We start from the raw sequence: 25,882 nt of genomic DNA, 5'->3' as shown, positions 1-25,882 counted from the left end.
GCGAGTGAGCGTGACAGAGAGTGCGGGTGAAAGAGAGTGTGGGTGAAAGAGAGTGAGGGTGAAAGAGAGTGCACGTGAGAGAGATTGCGCGCGAAAGAGAGTGCGCGTGAGACAGAGTGCGCGTGAGAGTGTGCGCGCGTGGGAAAGAGAGTGCGCGTGAGAGAGAGTGCGCGCAAAAGAGAGTGCGCGTGAGAGAGAGTGCGCGTGAGAGAGAGTGCGCGTGAGAGAGTGCGCGCGTGAGAGAGAGTGCGCGTGAGAGAGAGTGCGTGTGCGAGAGAGTGCGCGTGAGAGAGAGTGCGCGTGCGAGAGAGTGCGCGTGAGAGAGAGTGCGCGTGAGAGAGAGTGCGAGTGAGAGAGAGTGCGCGTGAGAGAGAGTGCGCGTGAGAGAGAGTGCGCGTGAGAGAGAGTGCGCTTGAGAGAGAGTGCGCGTGAGAGAGAGTGCGCGTGAGAGAGAGTGCGCGCGAAAGAGAGTGCACGTGCGAGAGCGTGTGCGTGAGAGCGAGTGAGTGTGACAGAGAGTGCGGGTGAAATAGAGTGCGGGTGAAACAGAGTGAGGGTGAAAGAGAGTGCGCGTGCGAGGGAGTGCGCATGCGAGAGAGTGCGTGTGAGAGAGAGTGCGTGTGAGAGAGAGTGCGCGTGGGAAAGAGAGTGCACGCGGGAAAGAGAGTGCGCGTGAGAGAGAGTGCGCGTGAGAGAGAGTGCGCGTGAGAGAGAGTGCGCGTGAGAGAGAGTGCGCGTGAGAGAGAGTGCGCGTGAGAGAGAGTGCGCGTGAGAGAAAGTGTGCTTGAGAGCGAGTGAGCGTGACAGAGAGTGCGGGTGAAAAAGAGTGCGGGTGAAAGAGAGTGCGCGCGAAAGAGAGTGCAGGTGAGAGAGAGTGCGCGTGAAAGAGAATGCACATGTGAGAGAGTGCGCGTGAGAGAGAGTGCGCGTGAGAGAGAGTGCGCGTGCGAGAGAGTGCGCGTGCGAGAGTGCGTGTGAGTGCGCGCGCGAGAGAGTGCGCGCAAAAGAGAGTGCGCGCAAAAGAGAGTGCGCGTGAGAGAGCGTGTGCGTGAGAGAGAGCGCGCGTGAGAGCGAGTGCGCGTGAGAGAGAGAGTGCGCGTGAGAGAGAGTGCGCGTGAGAGAGAGTGCGCGTGAGAGAGAGTGCGCGCGAAAGAGAGTGCACGTGAGAGAGCGTGTGCATGTGTGAGGAGAGCGCGCGCGTGAGAGAGAGTGCGCGTGACAGAGAGCGCGCGTGAGAGAGAGCGCGCGTGAGAGCGAGTGCGCGTGAGAGAGAGAGCGCGTGAGAGAGAGTGCGCGTGAGAGAGAGTGCGCGTGAGAGAGAGTGCGCGTGCGAGAGAGAGTGCGCGTGCGAGAGAGAGTGCGCGCGCGAGAGAGTGCACGTGAGAGAAAGTGTGCGTGAGAGAGTGCGCGTGAGAGAGTGCGCGTGAGAGAGATTGCGCGCGAAAGAGAGTGCGCGTGAGACAGAGTGCAGGTGAGAGAGAGTGCGCGTGAAAGAGAATGCACATGTGAGAGAGTGCACGTGAGAGAGAGTGCAAGTGAGAGAGAGTGCATGTGAGAGTGTGTGCATGTGAGAGACTGTGCGCGCGAAAGAGATTGCGCGCGAAAGAGAGTGCGCGCGAAAGAGAGTGCATGTGAAAGAGAGTGCACGTGAGAGAGCGTGTGCGTGTGTGAGGAGAGCGCGCACGTGAGAGAGAGTGCGCGTGAGAGAGAGTGCGCGTGAGAGAGAGTGCGCGTGAGAGAGTGCGCGTGAGAGAGAGTGCGCGTGAGAGAGAGTGCGCGTGCGAGAGAGTGCGCGTGAGAGAGAGTGCGCGTGAGAGAGAGTGCGCGTGAAAGAGTGCAAGCGGGAAAGAGAGTGCACGTGAGAGCAAGTGCGCGTGCGAGAGAGTGCGCGTGCGAGAGAGTGCGCGTGCGAGAGAGTGCGCGTGAGAGAGAGTGCGCGTGAGAGAGTGCGCGTGAGAGAGAGTGCGCGCGAAAGAGAGTGCACGTGAGAGAGCGTGTGCGTGTGTGAGGAGAGCACGCGCGTGAGAGAGAGTGCGCGTGAAAGAGAGTGCACGTGAGAGAGCGTGTGCGTGTGTGAGGAGAGCGCGCGCGTGAGAGAGTGCGCGCGTGAGAGAGAGTGCGCGTGAGAGCGAGTGCGCGTGAGAGAGAGTGCGCGTGAGAGAGAGTGCGCGTGAGAGAGATTGCGCGCGAAAGAGAGTGCGCGTGAGACAGAGTGCGCGTGAGAGTGTGCGCGCGTGGGAAAGAGAGTGCGCGTGAGAGAGAGTGCGCGCAAAAGAGAGTGCGCGTGAGAGAGAGTGCGCGTGAGAGAGAGTGCGCGTGAGAGAGTGCGCGCGTGAGAGAGAGTGCGCGTGAGAGAGAGTGCGCGTGAGAGAGAGTGTGTGTGCGAGAGAGTGCGCGTGAGAGAGAGTGCGCGTGCGAGAGAGTGCGCGTGAGAGAGAGTGCGCGTGAGAGAGAGTGCGAGTGAGAGAGAGTGCGCGTGAGAGAGAGTGCGCGTGAGAGAGAGTGCGCGTGAGAGAGAGTGCGCTTGAGAGAGAGTGCGCGTGAGAGAGAGTGCGCGTGAGAGAGAGTGCGCGCGAAAGAGAGTGCACGTGCGAGAGCGTGTGCGTGAGAGCGAGTGAGTGTGACAGAGAGTGCGGGTGAAATAGAGTGCGGGTGAAACAGAGTGAGGGTGAAAGAGAGTGCGCGTGCGAGGGAGTGCGCATGCGAGAGAGTGCGTGTGAGAGAGAGTGCGTGTGAGAGAGAGTGCGCGTGGGAAAGAGAGTGCACGCGGGAAAGAGAGTACGCGTGAGAGAGAGTGCGCGTGAGAGAGAGTGCGCGTGAGAGAGAGTGCGCGTGAGAGAGAGTGCGCGTGAGAGAAAGTGTGCTTGAGAGCGAGTGAGCGTGACAGAGAGTGCGGGTGAAAAAGAGTGCGGGTGAAAGAGAGTGCGCGCGAAAGAGAGTGCAGGTGAGAGAGAGTGCGCGTGAAAGAGAATGCACATGTGAGAGAGTGCGCGTGAGAGAGAGTGCGCGTGAGAGAGAGTGCGCGTGCGAGAGAGTGCGCGTGCGAGAGTGCGTGTGAGTGCGCGCGCGAGAGAGTGCGCGCAAAAGAGAGTGCGCGCAAAAGAGAGTGCGCGTGAGAGAGCGTGTGCGTGAGAGAGCGTGTGCGTGAGAGAGAGCGCGCGTGAGAGCGAGTGCGCGTGAGAGAGAGAGTGCGCGTGAGAGAGAGTGCGCGTGAGAGAGAGTGCGCGTGAGAGAGAGTGCGCGCGAAAGAGAGTGCACGTGAGAGAGCGTGTGCATGTGTGAGGAGAGCGCGCGCGTGAGAGAGAGTGCGCGTGACAGAGAGCGCGCGTGAGAGAGAGCGCGCGTGAGAGCGAGTGCGCGTGAGAGAGAGAGCGCGTGAGAGAGAGTGCGCGTGAGAGAGAGTGCGCGTGAGAGAGAGTGCGCGTGCGAGAGAGAGTGCGCGTGCGAGAGAGAGTGCGCGCGCGAGAGAGTGCACGTGAGAGAAAGTGTGCGTGAGAGAGTGCGCGTGAGAGAGTGCGCGTGAGAGAGATTGCGCGCGAAAGAGAGTGCGCGTGAGACAGAGTGCAGGTGAGAGAGAGTGCGCGTGAAAGAGAATGCACATGTGAGAGAGTGGATGTGAGAGAGAGTGCATGTGAGAGAGAGTGCAGGTGAGAGAGAGTGCAGGTGAGAGAGAGTGCGCGTGAAAGAGAATGCACATGTGAGAGAGTGCACGTGAGAGAGAGTGCAAGTGAGAGAGAGTGCATGTGAGAGTGTGTGCATGTGAGAGACTGTGCGCGCGAAAGAGATTGCGCGCGAAAGAGAGTGCGCGCGAAAGAGAGTGCATGTGAAAGAGAGTGCACGTGAGAGAGCGTGTGCGTGTGTGAGGAGAGCGCGCACGTGAGAGAGAGTGCGCGTGAGAGAGAGTGCGCGTGAGAGAGAGTGCGCGTGAGAGAGTGCGCGTGAGAGAGAGTGCGCGTGAGAGAGAGTGCGCGTGCGAGAGAGTGCGCGTGAGAGAGAGTGCGCGTGAGAGAGAGTGCGCGTGAAAGAGTGCAAGCGGGAAAGAGAGTGCACGTGAGAGCAAGTGCGCGTGCGAGAGAGTGCGCGTGCGAGAGAGTGCGCGTGCGAGAGAGTGCGCGTGAGAGAGAGTGCGCGTGAGAGAGTGCGCGTGAGAGAGAGTGCGCGCGAAAGAGAGTGCACGTGAGAGAGCGTGTGCGTGTGTGAGGAGAGCACGCGCGTGAGAGAGAGTGCGCGTGAAAGAGAGTGCACGTGAGAGAGCGTGTGCGTGTGTGAGGAGAGCGCGCGCGTGAGAGAGTGCGCGCGTGAGAGAGAGTGCGCGTGAGAGCGAGTGCGCGTGAGAGAGAGAGCGCGTGAGAGAGAGTGCAGGTGAGAGAGAGTGCGCGTGAGAGAGAGTGCGCGCGCGAGAGAGTGCACGTGAGAGAAAGTGTGCGTGAGAGCGAGTGAGCGTGACAGAGAGTGCGGGTGAAAAAGAGTGCGGGTGAAAGAGAGTGAGGGTGAAAGAGAGTGAGGGTGAAAGAGAGTGCACGTGAGAGAGAGTGCGTGTGAGAGAGTGCGCGTGAGAGAGAGTGCGCGTGAGAGAGATTGCGCGCGAAAGAGAGTGCGCGCGAAAGAGAGTGCGCGCGAAAGAGAGTGCAGGTGAGAGAGAGTGCGCGTGAAAGAGAATGCACATGTGAGAGAGTGCATGTGAGAGAGAGTGCACGTGAGAGAGAGTGCAAGTGAGAGAGAGTGTATGGGAGAGTGTGTGAGAGACTGTGCGCGCGAAAGAGAGTGCGCGCGAAAGAGAGTGCGCGCGAAAGAGAGTGCGCGCAAGAGCGAGTGCGCGTGAGATCGAGTGCGCATGAGAGCGAGTGCGCGTGAGAGCGAGTGCGCGCGGGAAAGAGAGTGCGCGTGAGAGAGAGTGCGCGTGAGAGAGAGTGCGCGCAAAAGAGCGTGCACGTGAGAGAGAGTGCGCGTGCGAGAGAGTGCGCGTGCGAGAGAGTGCGCGTGCGAGAGAGTGCGTGTGCGAGAGAGTGCCCGTGCGAGAGAGTGCCCGTGCGAGAGAGTGTGCTTGAGAGAGAGTGCGCGTGAGAGAGAGTGCGCGTGAGAGAGAGTGCGCGTGAGAGAGAGTGCGCGTGAGAGAGTGCGCGTGAGAGAGTGCGCGTGAGAGGGAGTGCGCGTGAGAGGGAGTGCGCATGAGAGGGAGTGCGCGTGAGAGGGAGTGCGCGTGAGAGGGAGTGCGCGTGAGAGAGAGTGCGCGTGAGAGAGAGTGCGCGTGAGAGAGAGTGCGCGTGAGAGAGAGTGCGCGTGAGAGAGAGTGCGCGTGAGAGAGAGTGCGCGTGGGAAAGATAGTGCACGCGGGAAAGAGAGTGCGCGCGGGAAAGAGAGTGCGCGCGGGAAAGAGCGTGCGCGCGGGACAGAAAGTGCGCGTGAGAGAGTGCGCGTGAGAGAGAGTGCGCGTGAGAGAGTGCGCGTGAGAGGGAGTGCGAGTGAGAGAGAGTGCGCGTGAGAGAGAGTGCGCGTGAGAGAGAGTGCGCGTGAGAGAGAGTGCGCGTGAGAGAGTGCGCGCGGGAAAGAGAGTGCGCGCGGGAAAGAGAGTGCGCGCGGGACAGAAAGTGCGCGTGAGAGAGAGTGCGCGCAAAAGAGAGTGCACGTGCGAGAGAGTGCGCGTGCGAGAGAGTGCGCGTGCGAGAGAGTGCGCGTGCGAGAGAGTGCGCGTGCGAGAGAGTGCGCGTGAGAGAGTGCGCGCGGGAAAGAGAGTGCGCGCGGGAAAGAGAGTGCGCGCGGGACAGAAAGTGCGCGTGAGAGAGAGTGCGCGCAAAAGAGAGTGCACGTGCGAGAGAGTGCGCGTGCGAGAGAGTGCGCATGCGAGAGAGTGCGCATGCGAGAGAGTGCGCGTGCGAGAGAGTGCACGTGCGAGAGAGTGCGCGTGAAGAAAGAGTGCGCTTGAGAGAGTGCGCGCGGGAAAGAGTGCGCGCGGGAAAGAGAGTGCGCGTGAGAGAGAGTGCGCGTGAGAGAGAGTGCGCGCGAAAGAGAGTGCACGTGAGAGAGCGTGTGCGTGAGAGCGAGTGAGTGTGACAGAGAGTGCGGGTGAAAAAGAGTGCGGGTGAAAGAGAGTGAGGGTGAAAGAGAGTGCACGTGAGAGAGAGTGCGCGTGAGAGAGTGCGCGTGAGAGAGAGTGCGCGTGAGAGAGATTGCGCGCGAAAGAGAGTGCGCGCGAAAGAGAGTGCGCGTGAGACAGAGTGCGCGCGAAAGAGAGTGCAGGTGAGAGAGAGTGCGCGTGAAAGAGAATGCACATGTGAGAGAGTGCATGTGAGAGAAAGTGCACGTGAGAGAGAGTGCAAGTGAGAGAGAGTGTATGGGAGAGTGTGTGAGAGACTGTGCGCGCGAAAGAGAGTGCGCGTGGGAAAGAGAGTGCGCGTGGGAAAGAGAGTGCGCGTGGGAAAGAGAGTGCGCGCGGGAAAGAGAGTGCGCGCGGGAAAGAGAGTGCGCGCGGGAAAGAGAGTGCGCGCGGGAAAGAGAGTGCACGTGCGAGAGAGTGCGCGTGCGAGGGAGTGCGCGTGCGAGAGAGTGCGCGTGAGAGAGAGTGCACGTGAGAGAGAGTGCACGTGAGAGAGAGTGCGCGTGGGAAAGAGAGTGCGCGCGGGAAAGAGAGTACGCGTGAGAGAGAGTGCGCGTGAGAGACAGTGCGCGTGAGAGACAGTGCGCGTGAGAGAGAGTGCGCGTGAGAGAGAGTGCGCGTGAGAGAAAGTGTGCTTGAGAGCGAGTGAGCGTGACAGTGAGTGCGGGTGAAAAAGAGTGCGGGTGAAAGAGAGTGAGGGTGAAAGAGAGTGCATGTGAGAGAGAGTGCGCGTGAGAGAGTGCGCGTGAGAGAGAGTGCGCGTGAGAGAGAGTGCGCGTGAGAGAGAGTGCGCGTGCGAGAGAGTGCGCGTGCGAGAGAGTGCGCGTGCGAGAGAGTGCGCGTGCGAGAGAGTGCGCGTGCGAGAGAGTGCGCGTGCGAGAGAGTGCGCGTGAGAGAGAGTGCGCGTGAGAGAGTGCGCGCGGGAAAGAGAGTGCGCGCGGGACAGAAAGTGCGCGTGAGAGAGAGTGCGCGCAAAAGAGAGTGCACGTGCGAGAGAGTGCGCGTGCGAGAGAGTGCGCATGCGAGAGAGTGCGCATGCGAGAGAGTGCGCGTGCGAGAGAGTGCGCGTGCGAGAGAGTGCGCGTGCGAGAGAGTGCGCGTGAAGAAAGAGTGCGCTTGAGAGAGTGCGCGCGGGAAAGAGTGCGCGCGGGAAAGAGTGCGCGCGGGAAAGAGTGCGCGCGGGAAAGAGAGTGCGCGTGAGAGAGAGTGCGCGCGAAAGAGAGTGCACGTGAGAGAATGCGCGCGCGAAAGATAGTGCGCGAGAGAGAGTGTGTGCGAAAGAGAGTGCACGTGTGAGAGAGTGCGCGTGAGAGAGAGTGCGCGCGTGAGAGAGTGCGCGTGAGAGAGTGCGCGTGAGAGAGAGTGCGCGTGAGAGAGAGTGCGCGTGAGAGAGAGTGCGCGCGAAAGAGAGTGCACGTGAGAGAGCGTGTGCGTGAGAGCGAGTGAGTGTGACAGAGAGTGCGGGTGAAAAAGAGTGCGGGTGAAAGAGAGTGAGGGTGAAAGAGAGTGCACGTGAGAGAGAGTGCGCGTGAGAGAGTGCGCGTGAGAGAGAGTGCGCGTGAGAGAGAGTGCGCGTGAGAGAGATTGCGCGCGAAAGAGAGTGCGCGCGAAAGAGAGTGCGCGTGAGACAGAGTGCGCGCGAAAGAGAGTGCAGGTGAGAGAGAGTGCGCGTGAAAGAGAATGCACATGTGAGAGAGTGCATGTGAGAGAAAGTGCACGTGAGAGAGAGTGCAAGTGAGAGAGAGTGTATGGGAGAGTGTGTGAGAGACTGTGCGCGCGAAAGAGAGTGCGCGCGAAAGAGAGTGCGCGTGGGAAAGAGAGTGCGCGTGGGAAAGAGAGTGCGCGCGGGAAAGAGAGTGCGCGCGGGAAAGAGAGTGCGCGCGGGAAAGAGAGTGCGCGCGGGAAAGAGAGTGCGCGCGGGAAAGAGAGTGCGCGCGGGAAAGAGAGTGCGCGCGGGAAAGAGAGTGCGCGCGGGAAAGAGAGTGCGCGCGGGAAAGAGAGTGCGCGCGGGAAAGAGAGTGCACGTGCGAGAGAGTGCGCGTGCGAGGGAGTGCGCGTGCGAGGGAGTGCGCGTGCGAGAGAGTGCGCGTGAGAGAGAGTGCACGTGAGAGAGAGTGCACGTGAGAGAGAGTGCACGTGAGAGAGAGTGCGCGTGGGAAAGAGAGTGCGCGCGGGAAAGAGAGTACGCGTGAGAGAGAGTGCGCGTGAGAGACAGTGCGCGTGAGAGACAGTGCGCGTGAGAGAGAGTGCGCGTGAGAGAGAGTGCGCGTGAGAGAAAGTGTGCTTGAGAGCGAGTGAGCGTGACAGAGAGTGCGGGTGAAAAAGAGTGCGGGTGAAAGAGAGTGAGGGTGAAAGAGAGTGCATGTGAGAGAGAGTGCGCGTGAGAGAGTGCGCGTGAGAGAGAGTGCGCGTGAGAGAGATTGCGCGCGAAAGAGAGTGCGCGTGAGACAGAGTGCGCGCGAAAGAGAGTGCAGGTGAGAGAGAGTGCGCGTGAAAGAGAATGCACATGTGAGAGAGTGCACGTGAGAGAGAGTGCAAGTGAGAGAGAGTGCATGTGAGAGTGTGTGCATGTGAGAGACTGTGCGCGCGAAAGAGATTGCGCGCGAAAGAGAGTGCGCGCGAAAGAGAGTGCGCGCGAAAGAGAGTGCGCGCGAAAGAGAGTGCGCGCGAAAGAGAGTGCGCGCGAAAGAGAGTGCGCGCGAAAGAGAGTGCGCGTGAAGAAAGAGTGCGCTTGAGAGAGTGCGCGCGGGAAAGAGAGTGCACGCGGGAAAGAGAGTGCGCGTGAGAGAGAGTGCGCGTGAGAGAGAGTGCGCGCGAAAGAGAGTGCACGTGAGAGAATGCGCGCGCGAAAGATAGTGCGCGAGAGAGAGTGTGTGCGAAAGAGAGTGCACGTGTGAGAGAGTGCGCGTGAGAGAGAGTGCGCGTGAGAGAGAGTGCGCGCATGAGAGAGTGCGCGCATGAGAGAGTGCGCGCGTGAGAGAGTGCGCGCGTGAGAAAGTGCGCGCGTGAGAAAGTGTGCGTGAGAGCGAGTGAGCGTGACAGAGAGTGCGGGTGAAAAAGAGTGCGGGTGAAAAAGAGTGCGGGTGAAAAAGAGTGCGGGTGAAAGAGAGTGCGGGTGAAAGAGAGTGCATGTGAGATAGAGTGCGCGTGAGAGAGTGCGCGTGAGAGAGTGCGCGTGAGAGAGTGCGCGTGAGAGAGTGCGCGTGAGAGAGTGCGCGTGAGAGAGTGCGCATGAGAGAGTGCGCGTGAGAGAGAGTGCGCGTGAGAGAGAGTGCGCGTGAGAGAGAGTGCGCGCGAAAGAGAGTGCACGCGAAAGAGAGTGCGCGTGAGAGAGCGTGTGCGTGAGAGCGAGTGAGTGTGACAGAGAGTGCGGGTGAAAAAGAGTGCGGGTGAAAGAGAGTGAGGGTGAAAGAGAGTGCACGTGAGAGAGAGTGCGCGTGAGAGAGTGCGCGTGAGAGAGAGTGCGCGTGAGAGAGATTGCGCGCGAAAGAGAGTGCGCGTGAGACAGAGTGCGCGCGAAAGAGAGTGCAGGTGAGAGAGAGTGCGCGTGAAAGAGAATGCACATGTGAGAGAGTGCATGTGAGAGAGAGTGCACGTGAGAGAGAGTGCAAGTGAGAGAGAGTGCAAGTGAGAGAGAGTGTATGGGAGAGTGTGTGAGAGACTGTGTGCGCGAAAGAGAGTGCGCGCGAAAGAGAGTGCGCGTGGGAAAGAGATTGCGCGTGGGAAAGAGAGTGCGCGTGGGAAAGAGTGTGCGCGCGGGAAAGAGTGTGCGCGCGGGAAAGAGTGTGCGCGCGGGAAAGAGAGTGCGCGCGGGAAAGAGAGTGCGCGCGGGAAAGAGAGTGCGCGCGGGAAAGAGAGTGCGCGCGGGAAAGAGAGTGCGCGCGGGAAAGAGAGTGCACGTGCGAGAGAGTACGCGTGAGAGAGAGTGCGCGTGAGAGAGAGTGCGCGTGAGAGAGAGTGCGCGTGAGAGAGAGTGCGCGTGAGAGAAAGTGTGCTTGAGAGCGAGTGAGCGTGACAGAGAGTGCGGGTGAAAGAGAGTGAGGGTGAAAGAGAGTGCATGTGAGAGAGAGTGCAAGTGAGAGAGAGTGCATGTGAGAGTGTGTGCATGTGAGAGACTGTGCGCGCGAAAGAGATTGCGCGCGAAAGAGAGTGCGCGCGAAAGAGAGTGCGCGTGAAAGAGAGTGCGCGTGGGAAAGAGAGTGCGCGTGGGAAAGAGAGTGCACGTGGGAAAGAGAGTGCGCGTGGGAAAGAGAGTGCGCGTGGGAAAGAGAGTGCGCGTGGGAGAGAGTGCACGCGAGAGAGAGTGCGCGTGAGAGAGAGTGCGCGTGCGAGAGAGTGCGCGTGAGAGAGAGTGCGCGTGAGAGAGAGTGCGCGTGAGAGAGAGTGCGCGTGAGAGAGAGTGCGCGTGAGAGAGAGTGCGCGTGAGAGAGAGTGCGCGTGAGAGAGAGTGCGCATGAGAGAGAGTGCGCGTGCGAGAGAGTGCGCGTGCGAGAGAGTGCGCGTGAGAGAGAGAGCGCGTGAGAGAGAGTGCGCGTGCGAGAGAGTGCACGTGAGAGAAAGTGTGCGTGAGAGCGAGTGAGCGTGACAGAGAGTGCGAGTGAAAAGAGTGCGGGTGAAAGAGAGTGAGGGTGAAAGAGAGTGCACGTGAGAGAGAGTGCGCGTGAGAGAGAGTGCGCGTGAGAGAGTGCGCGTGAGAGAGATTGCGCGCGAAAGAGAGTGCGCGTGAGACAGAGTGCGCGCGAAAGAGAGTGCAGGTGAGAGAGAGTGCGCGTGAAAGAGAATGCACATGTGAGAGAGTGGATGTGAGAGAGAGTGCATGTGAGAGAGAGTGCAAGTGAGAGAGAGTGCAAGTGGGAGTGTGTGCATGTGAGAGACTGTGCGCGCGAAAGAGAGTGCGCGCGAAAGAGAGTGCGCGCGAAAGAGAGTGCGCGCGAAAGAGAGTGCGCGCGAAAGAGAGTGCGCGCGAAAGAGAGTGCACGCGAAAGAGAGTGCGCGTCAGAGAGAGTGCGCGCGAAAGAGAGTGCACGCGAAAGAGAGTGCGCGTGAGAGAGAGTGCGCGTGAGAGAGTGCGCGTGAGAGAGAGTGCGCGTGAGAGAGAGTGCGCGTGAGAGAGAGTGCGCGTGAGAGAGTGTGCGCGTGAGAGAGTGTGCGCGTGAGAGAGTGTGCGCATGAGGGAGAGTGCGCGTGAGGGAGAGTGCGCGTGAGGGAGAGTGCGCGTGAGGGAGAGTGCGCGTGAGGGAGAGTGCGCGCGAGAGCGAGTGCGCGCGAGAGCGAGTGCGCGTGAGAGCGAGTGCGCGTGAGAGCGAGTGCGCGTGAGAGTGTGCGCGCGCGGGAAAGCGAGTGCGCGTGAGAGCGAGTGCGCGTGAGAGTGTGCGCGCGCGGGAAAGAGAGTGCGCGTGAGAGAGAGTGCGCGCAAAAGAGAGTGCACGTGAGAGAGAGTGCGCGTGCGAGAGAGTGCGCGTGCGAGAGAGTGCGCGTGCGAGAGAGTGCGCGTGCGAGAGAGTGCGCGTGCGAGAGAGTGCGCGTGCGAGAGAGTGCGCGTGAGAGAGAGTGCGCGTGAGAGAGAGTGCGCGTGAGAGAGAGTGCGCGCGGGAAAGAGTGCGCGCGGGAAAGAGAGTGCGCGCGGGAAAGAGAGTGCGCGCGGGACAGAAAGTGCGCGTGAGAGAGTGCGCGTGAGAGAGAGTGCGCGTGAGAGAGTGCGCGTGAGAGAGAGTGCGCGTGAGAGAGTGCGCGCGGGAAAGAGAGTGCGCGCGGGAAAGAGAGTGCGCGCGGGAAAGAGAGTGCGCGCGGGAAAGAGAGTGCGCGCGGGAAAGAGAGTGCGCGCGGGAAAGAGAGTGCGCGCGGGAAAGAGAGTGCGCGCGGGACAGAAAGTGCGCGTGAGAGAGAGTGCGCGCAAAAGAGAGTGCACGTGCGAGAGAGTGCGCGTGCGAGAGAGTGCGCGTGCGAGAGAGTGCGCGCGAAAGAGAGTGCACATGAGAGAATGCGCGCGCGAAAGAGAGTGCACGTGAGAGAATGCGCGCGCGAAAGATAGTGCGCGAGAGAGAGTGTGTGCGAAAGAGAGTGCGCGCGTGAGAGAGTGCGCGCGTGAGAGAGTGCGCGCGTGAGAGAGTGCGCGCGTGAGAGAGTGCGCGCGTGAGAGAGTGCGCGCGTGAGAGAGTGCGCGCGTGAGAGAGTGCGCGTGTGAGAGAGAGTGCGCGTGAGAGCGAGTGAGCGTGACAGAGAGTGCGGGTGAAAAAGATTGCACGCGAAAGAGAGTGCACGTGAGACCAAGTGCGCGTGCGAGAGAGTGCGCGTGCGAGAGAGTGCGCGTGCGAGAGAGTGCGCGTGCGACAGAGTGCGCGTGCGACAGAGTGCGCGTGAGAGAGAGTGCGTGTGAGAGAGTGCGCGCGGGAAAGAGAGCGCGCGTGAGAGAGAGTGCACGTGAGAGAGCGTGCACGTGAGAGCGCGTGCGCGTGAGAGAGAGCGCGCGTGAGCGAGAGCGCGCGTGAGCGAGAGCGCGCGTGAGAGCGAGTGCGCGTGAGAGAGAGAGTGCGCGTGAGAGAGAGTGCGCGTGAGAGAGAGTGCGCGTGAGAGAGAGTGCGCGCGAAAGAGAGTGCACGTGAGAGAGAGTGCGCGTGAGAGAGAGCGCGCGTGAGAGAGAGCGCGCGTGAGAGCGAGTGCGCGTGCGAGAGAGAGCGCGCGAGAGAGAGTGCGCGTGCGAGAGAGTGCGCGTGCGAGAGAGTGCGCGTGCGAGAGAGTGCACGTGAGAGAAAGTGTGCGTGAGAGCGAGTGAGCGTGACAGAGAGTGCGGGTGAAAGAGAGTGAGGGTGAAAGAGAGTGCACGTGAGAGAGAGTGCGCGTGAGAGAGAGTGCACGTGAGAGAGAGTGCGCGTGAGAGTGTGCGCGCGTGGGAAAGAGAGTGCGCGTGAGAGAGAGTGCGCGCAAAAGAGAGTGCACGTGAGAGAGAGTGCGCGTGAGAGAGAGTGCGCGTGAGAGAGAGTGCGAGTGAGAGAGAGTGCGCGTGAGAGAGAGTGCGAGTGAGAGAGAGTGCGCGTGAGAGAGAGTGCGCGTGAGAGAGAGTGCGCTTGAGAGAGAGTGCGCGTGAGAGAGAGTGCGCGTGAGAGAGAGTGCGCGTGAGAGAGTGCGCGCGAAAGAGAGTGCACGTGAGAGAGCGTGTGCGTGAGAGCGAGTGAGTGTGACAGAGAGTGCGGGTGAAAAAGAGTGCGGGTGAAACAGAGTGAGGGTGAAAGAGAGTGCGCGTGCGAGGGAGTGCGCATGCGAGAGAGTGCGTGTGAGAGAGAGTGCGCGTGGGAAAGAGAGTGCACGCGGGAAAGAGAGTACGCGTGAGAGAGAGTGCGCGTGAGAGAGAGTGCGCGTGAGAGAGAGTGCGCGTGAGAGAGAGTGCGCGTGAGAGAGAGTGCGCGTGAGAGAGAGTGCGCGTGAGAGAGAGTGCGCGTGAGAGAAAGTGTGCTTCAGAGCGAGTGAGCGTGACAGAGAGTGCGGGTGAAAAAGAGTGCGGGTGAAAGAGAGTGAGGGTGAAAGAGAGTGCACGTGAGAGAGAGTGCGCGTGAGAGAGAGTGCGCGTGAGAGAGAGTGCGCGTGAGAGAGAGTGCGCGTGAGAGAGATTGCGCGCGAAAGAGAGTGCGCGTGAGACAGAGTGCGCGCGAAAGAGAGTGCGGGTGAAAGAGAGTGCGCGTGAGAGAGAGTGCGCGTGCGAGAGTGCGTGTGAGTGCGCGCGCGAGAGAGAGTGCGCGCAAAAGAGAGTGCGCGCAAAAGAGAGTGCGCGCAAAAGAGAGTGCGCGCAAAAGAGAGTGCGCGTGAGAGAGAGCGCACGTGAGAGCGAGTGCGCGTGAGAGAGAGAGTGCGCGTGAGAGAGAGTGCGCGTGAGAGAGAGTGCGCGTGAGAGAGAGTGCGCGCGAAAGAGAGTGCATGTGAGAGAGCGTGTGCATGTGTGAGGAGAGCGCGCGCGTGAGAGAGAGTGCGCGTGACAGAGAGCGCGCGTGAGAGAGAGCGCGCGTGAGACCGAGTGCGCGTGAGAGAGAGAGCGCGTGAGAGAGAGTGCGCGTGAGAGAGAGTGCGCGTGCGAGAGAGAGTGCGCGCGCGAGAGAGTGCACGTGAGAGAAAGTGTGCGTGAGAGCGAGTGAGCGTGACAGAGAGTGCGAGTGAAAAGAGTGCGGGTGAAAGAGAGTGAGGGTGAAAGAGAGTGCACGTGAGAGAGAGTGCGCATGAGAGAGTGCGCGTGAGAGAGAGTGCGCGTGAGAGAGTGCGCGTGAGAGAGATTGCGCGCGAAAGAGAGTGCGCGTGAGACAGAGTGCGCGCGAAAGAGAGTGCAGGTGAGAGAGAGTGCGCGTGAAAGAGAATGCACATGTGAGAGAGTGGATGTGAGAGAGAGTGCATGTGAGAGAGAGTGCAGGTGAGAGAGAGTGCGCGTGAAAGAGAATGCACATGTGAGAGAGTGCACGTGAGAGAGAGTGCAAGTGAGAGAGTGCATGTGAGAGTGTGTGCAGGTGAGAGAGAGTGCGCGCGAAAGAGATTGCGCGCGAAAGAGAGTGCGCGCGAAAGAGAGTGCATGTGAAAGAGAGTGCACGTGAGAGAGCGTGTGCGTGCGTGAGGAGAGCGCGCGCGTGAGAGAGAGTGCGCGTGAGAGAGAGTGCGCGTGAGAGAGAGTGCGCGTGAGAGAGAGTGCGCGTGCGAGAGAGTGCGCGTGCGAGAGAGTGCGCGTGAGAGAGAGTGCGCGTGCGAGAGAGTGCGCGTGAGAGAGAGTGCGCGTGAGAGAGAGTGCGCGTGAGAGAGAGTGCGCGCGAAAGAGAGTGCACGTGAGAGAGCGTGTGCGTGTGTGAGGAGAGCGCGCGCGTGAGAGAGTGCGCGCGTGAGAGAGAGTGCGCGTGAGAGCGAGTGCGCGTGAGAGAGAGAGCGCGTGAGAGAGAGTGCAGGTGAGAGAGAGTGCGCGTGAGAGAGAGTGCGCGCGCGAGAGAGTGCACGTGAGAGAAAGTGTGCGTGAGAGCGAGTGAGCGTGACAGAGAGTGCGGGTGAAAAAGAGTGCGGGTGAAAGAGAGTGAGGGTGAAAGAGAGTGAGGGTGAAAGAGAGTGCACGTGAGAGAGAGTGCGCGTGAGAGAGTGCGCGTGAGAGAGTGCGCGTGAGAGAGAGTGCGCGTGAGAGAGATTGCGCGCGAAAGAGAGTGCGCGCGAAAGAGAGTGCAGGTGAGAGAGAGTGCGCGTGAAAGAGAATGCACATGTGAGAGAGTGCATGTGAGAGAGAGTGCACGTGAGAGAGAGTGCAAGTGAGAGAGAGTGTATGGGAGAGTGTGTGAGAGACTGTGCGCGCGAAAGAGAGTGCGCGCGAAAGAGAGTGCGCGCAAGAGCGAGTGCGCGTGAGATCGAGTGCGCATGAGAGCGAGTGCGCGTGAGAGCGAGTGCGCGCGGGAAAGAGAGTGCGCGTGAGAGAGAGTGAGCGTGAGAGAGAGTGCGCGCAAAAGAGCGTGCACGTGCGAGAGAGTGCGCGTGCGAGAGAGTGCGCGTGCGAGAGAGTGCGCGTGCGAGAGAGTGCGCGTGCGAGAGAGTGCGTGTGCGAGAGAGTGCCCGTGCGAGAGAGTGCGCGTGAGAGAGAGTGCGCGTGAGAGAGAGTGCGCGTGAGAGAGAGTGCGCGTGAGAGAGAGTGCGCGTGAGAGAGTGCGCGTGAGAGAGTGCGCGTGAGAGAGAGTGCGCGTGAGAGGGAGTGCGCGTGAGAGGGAGTGCGCGTGAGAGAGAGTGCGCGAGAGAGAGAGTGCGCGTGAGAGAGAGTGCGCGTGAGAGAGAGTGCGCGTGGGAAAGATAGTGCGCGCGGGAAAGAGAGTGCGCGCGGGAAAGAGAGTGCGCGCGGGAAAGAGCGTGCGCGCGGGACAGAAAGTGCGCGTGAGAGAGTGCGCGTGAGAGAGAGTGCGCGTGAGAGAGTGCGCGTGAGAGGGAGTGCGAGTGAGAGAGAGTGCGCGTGAGAGAGAGTGCGCGTGAGAGAGTGCGCGCGGGAAAGAGAGTGCGCGCGGGAAAGAGAGTGCGCGCGGGACAGAAAGTGCGCGTGAGAGAGAGTGCGCGCAAAAGAGAGTGCACGTGCGAGAGAGTGCGCGTGCGAGAGAGTGCGCATGCGAGAGAGTGCGCGTGCGAGAGAGTGCACGTGCGAGAGTGCGCGTGAGAGAGAGTGCGCGTGAGAGAGTGCGCGCGGGAAAGAGAGTGCGCGCGGGAAAGAGAGTGCGCGCGGGAAAGAGAGTGCGCGCGGGACAGAAAGTGCGCGTGAGAGAGAGTGCGCGTGAGAGAGAGTGCGCGCGTGAGAGAGTGCGCACGTGAGAGAGTGCGCGCGTGAGAGAGAGTGCGCGTGAGAGAGAGTGCGCGTGAGAGAAAGTGTGCGTGAGAGCGAGTGAGCGTGACAGAGAGTGCGGGTGAAAAAGAGTGCGGGTGAAAGAGAGTGAGGGTGAAAGAGAGTGCATGTGAGATAGAGTGCGCGTGAGAGAGTGCGCGTGAGAGAGTGCGCGTGAGAGAGAGTGCGCGTGAGAGAGAGTGCGCGCGAAAGAGAGTGCACGTGAGAGAGCGTGTGCGTGAGAGCGAGTGAGTGTGACAGAGAGTGCGGGTGAAAGAGAGTGAGGGTGAAAGAGAGTGCGCGTGAGAGAGAGTGCGCGTGAGAGAGTGCGCGTGAGAGAGAGTGCGCGTGAGAGAGATTGCGCGCGAAAGAGAGTGCGCGCGAAAGAGAGTGCGCGCGAAAGAGAGTGCGCGCGAAAGAGAGTGCGCGTGAGACAGAGTGCAGGTGGGAGAGAGTGCGCGTGAAAGAGAATGCACATGTGAGAGAGTGCATGTGAGAGAAAGTGCACGTGAGAGAGAGTGCAAGTGAGAGAGAGTGTATGGGAGAGTGTGTGAGAGACTGTGCGCGCGAAAGAGAGTGCGCGTGGGAAAGAGAGTGCGCGTGGGAAAGAGAGTGCGCGCGGGAAAGAGAGTGCGCGCGGGAAAGAGAGTGCGCGTGAGACAGAGTGCGCGCGAAAGAGAGTGCAGGTGAGAGAGAGTGCGCGTGAAAGAGAATGCACATGTGAGAGAGTGCACGTGAGAGAGAGTGCAAGTGAGAGAGAGTGCATGTGAGAGTGTGTGCATGTGAGAGACTGTGCGCGCGAAAGAGATTGCGCGCGAAAGAGAGTGCGCGCGAAAGAGAGTGCGCGCGAAAGAGAGTGCGCGCGAAAGAGAGTGCGCGCGAAAGAGAGTGCGCGCGAAAGAGAGTGCGCGTGAAGAAAGAGTGCGCTTGAGAGAGTGCGCGCGGGAAAGAGAGTGCACGCGGGAAAGAGAGTGCGCGTGAGAGAGAGTGCGCGTGAGAGAGAGTGCGCGCGAAAGAGAGTGCACGTGAGAGAATGCGCGCGCGAAAGATAGTGCGCGAGAGAGAGTGTGTGCGAAAGAGAGTGCACGTGTGAGAGAGTGCGCGTGAGAGAGAGTGCGCGTGAGAGAGAGTGCGCGTGAGAGAGAGTGCGCGCATGAGAGAGTGCGCGCGTGAGAGAGTGCGCGCGTGAGAAAGTGCGCGCGTGAGAAAGTGTGCGTGAGAGCGAGTGAGCGTGACAGAGAGTGCGGGTGAAAAAGAGTGCGGGTGAAAAAGAGTGCGGGTGAAAGAGAGTGAGGGTGAAAGAGAGTGCATGTGAGATAGAGTGCGCGTGAGAGAGTGCGCGTGAGAGAGTGCGCGTGAGAGAGTGCGCGTGAGAGAGTGCGCGTGAGAGAGTGCGCGTGAGAGAGTGCGCGTGAGAGAGTGCGCGTGAGAGAGAGTGCGCGCGAGAGAGAGTGCGCGCGAAAGAGAGTGCACGCGAAAGAGAGTGCGCGTGAGAGAGCGTGTGCGTGAGAGCGAGTGAGTGTGACAGAGAGTGCGGGTGAAAAAGAGTGCGGGTGAAAGAGAGTGAGGGTGAAAGAGAGTGCACGTGAGAGAGAGTGCGCGTGAGAGAGTGCGCGTGAGAGAGAGTGCGCGTGAGAGAGATTGCGCGCGAAAGAGAGTGCGCGTGAGACAGAGTGCGCGCGAAAGAGAGTGCAGGTGAGAGAGAGTGCGCGTGAAAGAGAATGCACATGTGAGAGAGTGCATGTGAGAGAGAGTGCACGTGAGAGAGAGTGCAAGTGAGAGAGAGTGCAAGTGAGAGAGAGTGTATGGGAGAGTGTGTGAGAGACTGTGCGCGCGAAAGAGAGTGCGCGCGAAAGAGAGTGCGCGTGGGAAAGAGATTGCGCGTGGGAAAGAGAGTGCGCGTGGGAAAGAGTGTGCGCGCGGGAAAGAGTGTGCGCGCGGGAAAGAGTGTGCGCGCGGGAAAGAGTATGCGCGCGGGAAAGAGAGTGCGCGCGGGAAAGAGAGTGCGCGCGGGAAAGAGAGTGCGCGCGGGAAAGAGAGTGCGCGCGGGAAAGAGAGTGCGCGCGGGAAAGAGAGTGCGCGCGGGAAAGAGAGTGCACGTGCGAGAGAGTACGCGTGAGAGAGAGTGCGCGTGAGAGAGAGTGCGCGTGAGAGAGAGTGCGCGTGAGAGAGAGTGCGCGTGAGAGAGAGTGCGCGTGAGAGAAAGTGTGCTTGAGAGCGAGTGAGCGTGACAGAGAGTGCGGGTGAAAGAGAGTGAGGGTGAAAGAGAGTGCATGTGAGAGAGAGTGCAAGTGAGAGAGAGTGCATGTGAGAGTGTGTGCATGTGAGAGACTGTGCGCGCGAAAGAGATTGCGCGCGAAAGAGAGTGCGCGCGAAAGAGAGTGCGCGCGAAAGAGAGTGCGCGTGGGAAAGAGAGTGCGCGTGGGAAAGAGAGTGCACGTGGGAAAGAGAGTGCGCGTGGGAAAGAGAGTGCGCGTGGGAAAGAGAGTGCGCGTGGGAAAGAGAGTGCGCGTGGGAGAGAGTGCACGCGAGAGAGAGTGCGCGTGAGAGAGAGTGCGCGTGCGAGAGAGTGCGCGTGAGAGAGAGTGCGCGTGAGAGAGAGTGCGCGTGAGAGAGAGTGCGCGTGAGAGAGAGTGCGCGTGCGAGAGAGTGCGCGTGCGAGAGAGTGCGCGCGAGAGAGAGTGCGCGCGAGAGAGAGTGCGCGTGAGAGAGAGAGCGCGTGAGAGAGAGTGCGCGTGCGAGAGAGTGCACGTGAGAGAAAGTGTGCGTGAGAGCGAGTGAGCGTGACAGAGAGTGCGAGTGAAAAGAGTGCGGGTGAAAGAGAGTGAGGGTGAAAGAGAGTGCACGTGAGAGAGAGTGCGCGTGAGAGAGTGCGCGTGAGAGAGAGTGCGCGTGAGAGAGTGCGCGTGAGAGAGATTGCACGCGAAAGAGAGTGCGCGTGAGACAGAGTGCGCGCGAAAGAGAGTGCAGGTGAGAGAGAGTGCGCGTGAAAGAGAATGCACATGTGAGAGAGTGGATGTGAGAGAGAGTGCATGTGAGAGAGAGTGCAAGTGAGAGAGAGTGCAAGTGGGAGTGTGTGCATGTGAGAGACTGTGCGCGCGAAAGAGAGTGCGCGCGAAAGAGAGTGCGCGCGAAAGAGAGTGCGCGCGAAAGAGAGTGCACGCGAAAGAGAGTGCGCGTCAGAGAGAGTGCGCGCGAAAGAGAGTGCACGCGAAAGAGAGTGCGCGTGAGAGAGAGTGCGCGTGAGAGAGTGCGCGTGAGAGAGAGTGCGCGTGAGAGAGAGTGCGCGTGAGAGAGAGTGCGCGTGAGAGAGTGTGCGCGTGAGAGAGTGTGCGCGTGAGAGAGTGTGCGCGTGAGAGAGAGGGCGCGTGAGAGAGAGGGCGCGTGAGGGAGAGTGCGCGTGAGGGAGAGTGCGCGCGAGAGCGAGTGCGCGCGAGAGCGAGTGCGCGCGAGAGCGAGTGCGCGCGAGAGCGAGTGCGCGTGAGAGTGTGCGCGCGCGGGAAAGCGAGTGCGCGTGAGAGCGAGTGCGCGTGAGAGTGTGCGCGCGCGGGAAAGAGAGTGCGCGTGAGAGAGAGTGCGCGCAAAAGAGAGTGCGCGTGCGAGAGAGTGCGCGTGCGAGAGAGTGCGTGTGCGAGAGAGTGCGCGTGCGAGAGAGTGCGCGTGCGAGAGAGTGCGCGTGCGAGAGAGTGCGCGTGAGAGAGAGTGCGCGTGAGAGAGAGTGCGCGTGAGAGAGAGTGCGCGCGGGAAAGAGTGCGCGCGGGAAAGAGAGTGCGCGCGGGACAGAAAGTGCGCGTGAGAGAGTGCGCGTGAGAGAGAGTGCGCGTGAGAGAGTGCGCGTGAGAGAGAGTGCGCGTGAGAGAGTGCGCGCGGGAAAGAGAGTGCGCGCGGGAAAGAGAGTGCGCGCGGGAAAGAGAGTGCGCGCGGGAAAGAGAGTGCGCGCGGGAAAGAGAGTGCGCGCGGGAAAGAGAGTGCGCGCGGGAAAGAGAGTGCGCGCGGGAAAGAGAGTGCGCGCGGGAAAGAGAGTGCGCGCGGGACAGAAAGTGCGCGTGAGAGAGAGTGCGCGCAAAAGAGAGTGCACGTGCGAGAGAGTGCGCGTGCGAGAGAGTGCGCGTGCGAGAGAGTGCGCGCGAAAGAGAGTGCACATGAGAGAATGCGCGCGCGAAAGAGAGTGCACGTGAGAGAATGCGCGCGCGAAAGATAGTGCGCGAGAGAGAGTGTGTGCGAAAGAGAGTGCGCGCGTGAGAGAGTGCGCGCGTGAGAGAGTGCGCGCGTGAGAGAGTGCGCGCGTGAGAGAGTGCGCGCGTGAGAGAGTGCGCGCGTGAGAGAGTGCGCGTGTGAGAGAGAGTGCGCGTGTGAGAGAGAGTGCGCGTGAGAGCGAGTGAGCGTGACAGAGAGTGCGGGTGAAAAAGATTGCACGCGAAAGAGAGTGCACGTGAGACCAAGTGCGCGTGCGAGAGAGTGCGCGTGCGAGAGAGTGCGCGTGCGACAGAGTGCGGGTGCGACAGAGTGCGCGTGAGAGAGAGTGCGTGTGAGAGAGTGCGCGCGGGAAAGAGAGCGCGCGTGAGAGAGAGTGCACGTGAGAGAGCGTGCACGTGAGAGCGCGTGCGCGTGAGAGAGAGCGCGCGTGAGCGAGAGCGCGCGTGAGCGAGAGCGCGCGTGAGAGCGAGTGCGCGTGAGAGAGAGAGTGCGCGTGAGAGAGAGTGCGCGTGAGAGAGAGTGCGCGTGAGAGAGAGTGCGCGCGAAAGAGAGTGCACGTGAGAGAGAGTGCGCGTGAGAGAGAGCGCGCGTGAGAGAGAGCGCGCGTGAGAGAGAGCGCGCGTGAGAGCGAGTGCGCGTGCGAGAGAGAGCGCGCGTGCGAGAGAGTGCGCGTGCGAGAGAGTGCGCGTGCGAGAGAGTGCACGTGAGAGAAAGTGTGCGTGAGAGCGAGTGAGCGTGACAGAGAGTGCGGGTGAAAGAGAGTGTGGGTGAAAGAGAGTGAGGGTGAAAGAGAGTGCACGTGAGAGAGAGTGCGCGTGAGAGAGAGTGCGCGTGAGAGAGAGTGCGCGTGAGAGAGAGTGCGCGTGAGAGTGTGCGCGCGTGGGAAAGAGAGTGCGCGTGAGAGAGAGTGCGCGCAAAAGAGAGTGCACGTGAGAGAGAGTGCGCGTGAGAGAGAGTGCGCGTGAGAGAGAGTGCGAGTGAGAGAGAGTGCGAGTGAGAGAGAGTGCGCGTGAGAGAGAGTGCGCGTGAGAGAGAGTGCGCTTGAGAGAGAGTGCGCGTGAGAGAGAGCGCGCGAAAGAGAGTGCACGTGAGAGAGCGTGTGCGTGAGAGCGAGTGAGTGTGACAGAGAGTGCGGGTGAAAAAGAGTGCGGGTGAAACAGAGTGAGGGTGAAAGAGAGTGCGCGTGCGAGGGAGTGCGCATGCGAGAGAGTGCGTGTGAGAGAGAGTGCGCGTGGGAAAGAGAGTGCACGCGGGAAAGAGAGTACGCGTGAGAGAGAGTGCGCGTGAGAGAGAGTGCGCGTGAGAGAGAGTGCGCGTGAGAGAGAGTGCGCGTGAGAGAGAGTGCGCGTGAGAGAGAGTGCGCGTGAGAGAAAGTGTGCTTGAGAGCGAGTGAGCGTGACAGAGAGTGCGGGTGAAAAAGAGTGCGGGTGAAAGAGAGTGAGGGTGAAAGAGAGTGCACGTGAGAGAGAGTGCGCGTGAGAGAGAGTGCGCGTGAGAGAGAGTGCGCGTGAGAGAGATTGCGCGCGAAAGAGAGTGCGCGTGAGACAGAGTGCGCGCGAAAGAGAGTGCGGGTGAAAGAGAGTGCGCGTGAGAGAGAGTGCACGTGAGAGAGAGTGCGCGTGCGAGAGTGCGTGTGAGTGCGCGCGCGAGAGAGAGTGCGCGCAAAAGAGAGTGCGCGCAAAAGAGAGTGCGCGCAAAAGAGAGTGCGCGCAAAAGAGAGTGCGCGCAAAAGAGAGTGCGCGTGAGAGAGAGCGCACGTGAGAGCGAGCGCACGTGAGAGCGAGTGCGCGTGAGAGAGAGAGTGCGCGTGAGAGAGAGTGCGCGTGAGAGAGAGTGCGCGTGAGAGAGAGTGCGCGCGAAAGAGAGTGCATGTGAGAGAGCGTGTGCATGTGTGAGGAGAGCGCGCGCGTGAGAGAGAGTGCGCGTGACAGAGAGCGCGCGTGAGAGAGAGCGCGCGTGAGAGAGAGCGCGCGTGAGACCGAGTGCGCGTGAGAGAGAGAGCGCGTGAGAGAGAGTGCGCGTGAGAGAGAGTGCGCGTGCGAGAGAGAGTGCGCGCGCGAGAGAGTGCACGTGAGAGAAAGTGTGCGTGAGAGCGAGTGAGCGTGACAGAGAGTGCGAGTGAAAAGAGTGCGGGTGAAAGAGAGTGAGGGTGAAAGAGAGTGCACGTGAGAGAGAGTGCGCGTGAGAGAGTGCGCGTGAGAGAGAGTGCGCGAAAGAGAGTGCGCGTGAGACAGAGTGCGCGCGAAAGAGAGTGCAGGTGAGAGAGAGTGCGCGTGAAAGAGAATGCACATGTGAGAGAGTGGATGTGAGAGAGAGTGCATGTGAGAGAGAGTGCAGGTGAGAGAGAGTGCGCGTGAAAGAGAATGCACATGTGAGAGAGTGCACGTGAGAGAGAGTGCAAGTGAGAGAGTGCATGTGAGAGTGTGTGCATGTGAGAGACTGTGCGCGCGAAAGAGATTGCGCGCGAAAGAGAGTGCGCGCGAAAGAGAGTGCATGTGAAAGAGAGTGCACGTGAGAGAGCGTGTGCGTGCGTGAGGAGAGCGCGCGCGTGAGAGAGAGTGCGCGTGAGAGAGAGTGCGCGTGAGAGAGAGTGCGCGTGAGAGAGAGTGCGCGTGAGAGAGAGTGCGCGTGCGAGAGAGTGCGCGTGCGAGAGAGTGCGCGTGAGAGAGAGTGCGCGTGCGAGAGAGTGCGCGTGAGAGAGAGTGCGCGTGAGAGAGAGTGCGCGTGAGAGAGAGTGCGCGCGAAAGAGAGTGCACGTGAGAGAGCGTGTGCGTGTGTGAGGAGAGCACGCGCGTGAGAGAGAGTGCGCGTGAAAGAGAGTGCACGTGAGAGAGCATGTGCGTGTGTGAGGAGAGCGCGCGCGTGAGAGAGTGCGCGCGTGAGAGAGAGTGCGCGTGAGAGAGAGTGCGCGTGAGAGCGAGTGCGCGTGAGAGAGAGAGCGCGTGAGAGAGAGTGCAGGTGAGAGAGAGTGCGCGTGAGAGAGAGTGCGCGCGCGAGAGAGTGCGCGCGCGAGAGAGTGCACGTGAGAGAAAGTGTGCGTGAGAGCGAGTGAGCGTGACAGAGAGTGCGGGTGAAAAAGAGTGCGGGTGAAAGAGAGTGAGGGTGAAAGAGAGTGAGGGTGAAAGAGAGTGCACGTGAGAGAGAGTGCGCGTGAGAGAGTGCGCGTGAGAGAGTGCGCGTGAGAGAGATTGCGCGCGAAAGAGAGTGCGCGCGAAAGAGAGTGCAGGTGAGAGAGAGTGCGCGTGAAAGAGAATGCACATGTGAGAGAGTGCATGTGAGAGAGAGTGCACGTGAGAGAGAGTGCAAGTGAGAGAGAGTGTATGGGAGAGTGTGTGAGAGACTGTGCGCGCGAAAGAGAGTGCGCGCGAAAGAGAGTGCGCGCAAGAGCGAGTGCGCGTGAGATTGAGTGCGCATGAGAGCGAGTGCGCGTGAGAGCGAGTGCGCGCGGGAAAGAGAGTGCGCGTGAGAGAGAGTGCGCGCAAAAGAGCGTGCACGTGAGAGAGAGTGCGCGTGCGAGAGAGTGCGCGTGCGAGAGAGTGCGCGTGCGAGAGAGTGCGCGTGCGAGAGAGTGCCCGTGCGAGAGAGTGCCCGTGAGAGAGAGTGCGCGTGAGAGAGAGTGCGCGTGAGAGAGAGTGCGCGTGAGAGAGAGTGCGCGTGAGAGAGTGCGCGTGAGAGAGTGCGCGTGAGAGAGAGTGCGCGTGAGAGGGAGTGCGCGTGAGAGGGAGTGCGCGTGAGAGAGAGTGCGCGAGAGAGAGAGTGCGCGTGAGAGAGAGTGCGCGTGAGAGAGAGTGCGCGTGGGAAAGATAGTGCGCGCGGGAAAGAGAGTGCGCGCGGGAAAGAGAGTGCGCGCGGGAAAGAGCGTGCGCGCGGGACAGAAAGTGCGCGTGAGAGAGTGCGCGTGAGAGAGAGTGCGCGTGAGAGAGTGCGCGTGAGAGGGAGTGCGAGTGAGAGAGAGTGCGCGTGAGAGAGAGTGCGCGTGAGAGAGTGCGCGCGGGAAAGAGAGTGCGCGCGGGAAAGAGAGTGCGCGCGGGACAGAAAGTGCGCGTGAGAGAGAGTGCGCGCAAAAGAGAGTGCACGTGCGAGAGAGTGCGCGTGCGAGAGAGTGCGCATGCGAGAGAGTGCGCGTGCGAGAGAGTGCACGTGCGAGAGTGCGCGTGAGAGAGAGTGCGCGTGAGAGAGTGCGCGCGGGAAAGAGAGTGCGCGCGGGAAAGAGAGTGCGCGCGGGAAAGAGAGTGCGCGCGGGACAGAAAGTGCGCGTGAGAGAGAGTGCGCGTGAGAGAGAGTGCGCGCGTGAGAGAGTGCGCACGTGAGAGAGTGCGCGCGTGAGAGAGAGTGCGCGTGAGAGAGAGTGCGCGTGAGAGAAAGTGTGCGTGAGAGCGAGTGAGCGTGACAGAGAGTGCGGGTGAAAAAGAGTGCGGGTGAAAGAGAGTGAGGGTGAAAGAGAGTGCATGTGAGATAGAGTGCGCGTGAGAGAGTGCGCGTGAGAGAGTGCGCGTGAGAGAGAGTGCGCGTGAGAGAGAGTGCGCGCGAAAGAGAGTGCACGTGAGAGAGCGTGTGCGTGAGAGAGTGCGCGTGAGAGAGAGTGCGCGTGAGAGAGTGCGCGTGAGAGAGTGCGCGTGAGAGAGTGCGCGTGAGAGAGAGTGCGCGTGAGAGAGAGTGCGCGCGAAAGAGAGTGCACGTGAGAGAGCGTGTGCGTGAGAGCGAGTGAGTGTGACAGAGAGTGCGGGTGAAAGAGAGTGCGGGTGAAAGAGAGTGAGGGTGAAAGAGAGTGCGCGTGAGAGAGAGTGCGCGTGAGAGAGTGCGCGTGAGAGAGAGTGCGCGTGAGAGAGATTGCGCGCGAAAGAGATTGCGCGCGAAAGAGAGTGCGCGCGAAAGAGAGTGCGCGCGAAAGAGAGTGCGCGTGAGACAGAGTGCGCGCGAAAGAGAGTGCAGGTGGGAGAGAGTGCGCGTGAAAGAGAATGCACATGTGAGAGAGTGCATGTGAGAGAAAGTGCACGTGAGAGAGAGTGCAAGTGAGAGAGAGTGTATGGGAGAGTGTGTGAGAGACTGTGCGCGCGAAAGAGAGTGCGCGTGGGAAAGAGAGTGCGCGTGGGAAAGAGAGTGCGCGCGGGAAAGAGAGTGCGCGCGGGAAAGAGAGTGCGCGCGGGAAAGAGAGTGCGCGCGGGAAAGAGAGTGCGCGCGGGAAAGAGAGTGCGCGCGGGAAAGAGAGTGCGCGCGGGAAAGAGAGTGCGCGCGGGAAAGAGAGTGCGCGCGGGAAAGAGAGTGCGCGCGGGAAAGAGAGTGCG

This window comes from Chiloscyllium plagiosum, unplaced genomic scaffold (assembly GCF_037043375.1).
Source record: "Chiloscyllium plagiosum isolate Xiang-an unplaced genomic scaffold, Cpla_swu_hap1 HiC_scaffold_53X, whole genome shotgun sequence".
NCBI classification, from domain to species: domain Eukaryota; kingdom Metazoa; phylum Chordata; class Chondrichthyes; order Orectolobiformes; family Hemiscylliidae; genus Chiloscyllium; species Chiloscyllium plagiosum.
The sequence above is the reverse complement of the archived record's forward strand: the minus strand, read 5'-3'. Positions refer to the sequence as shown.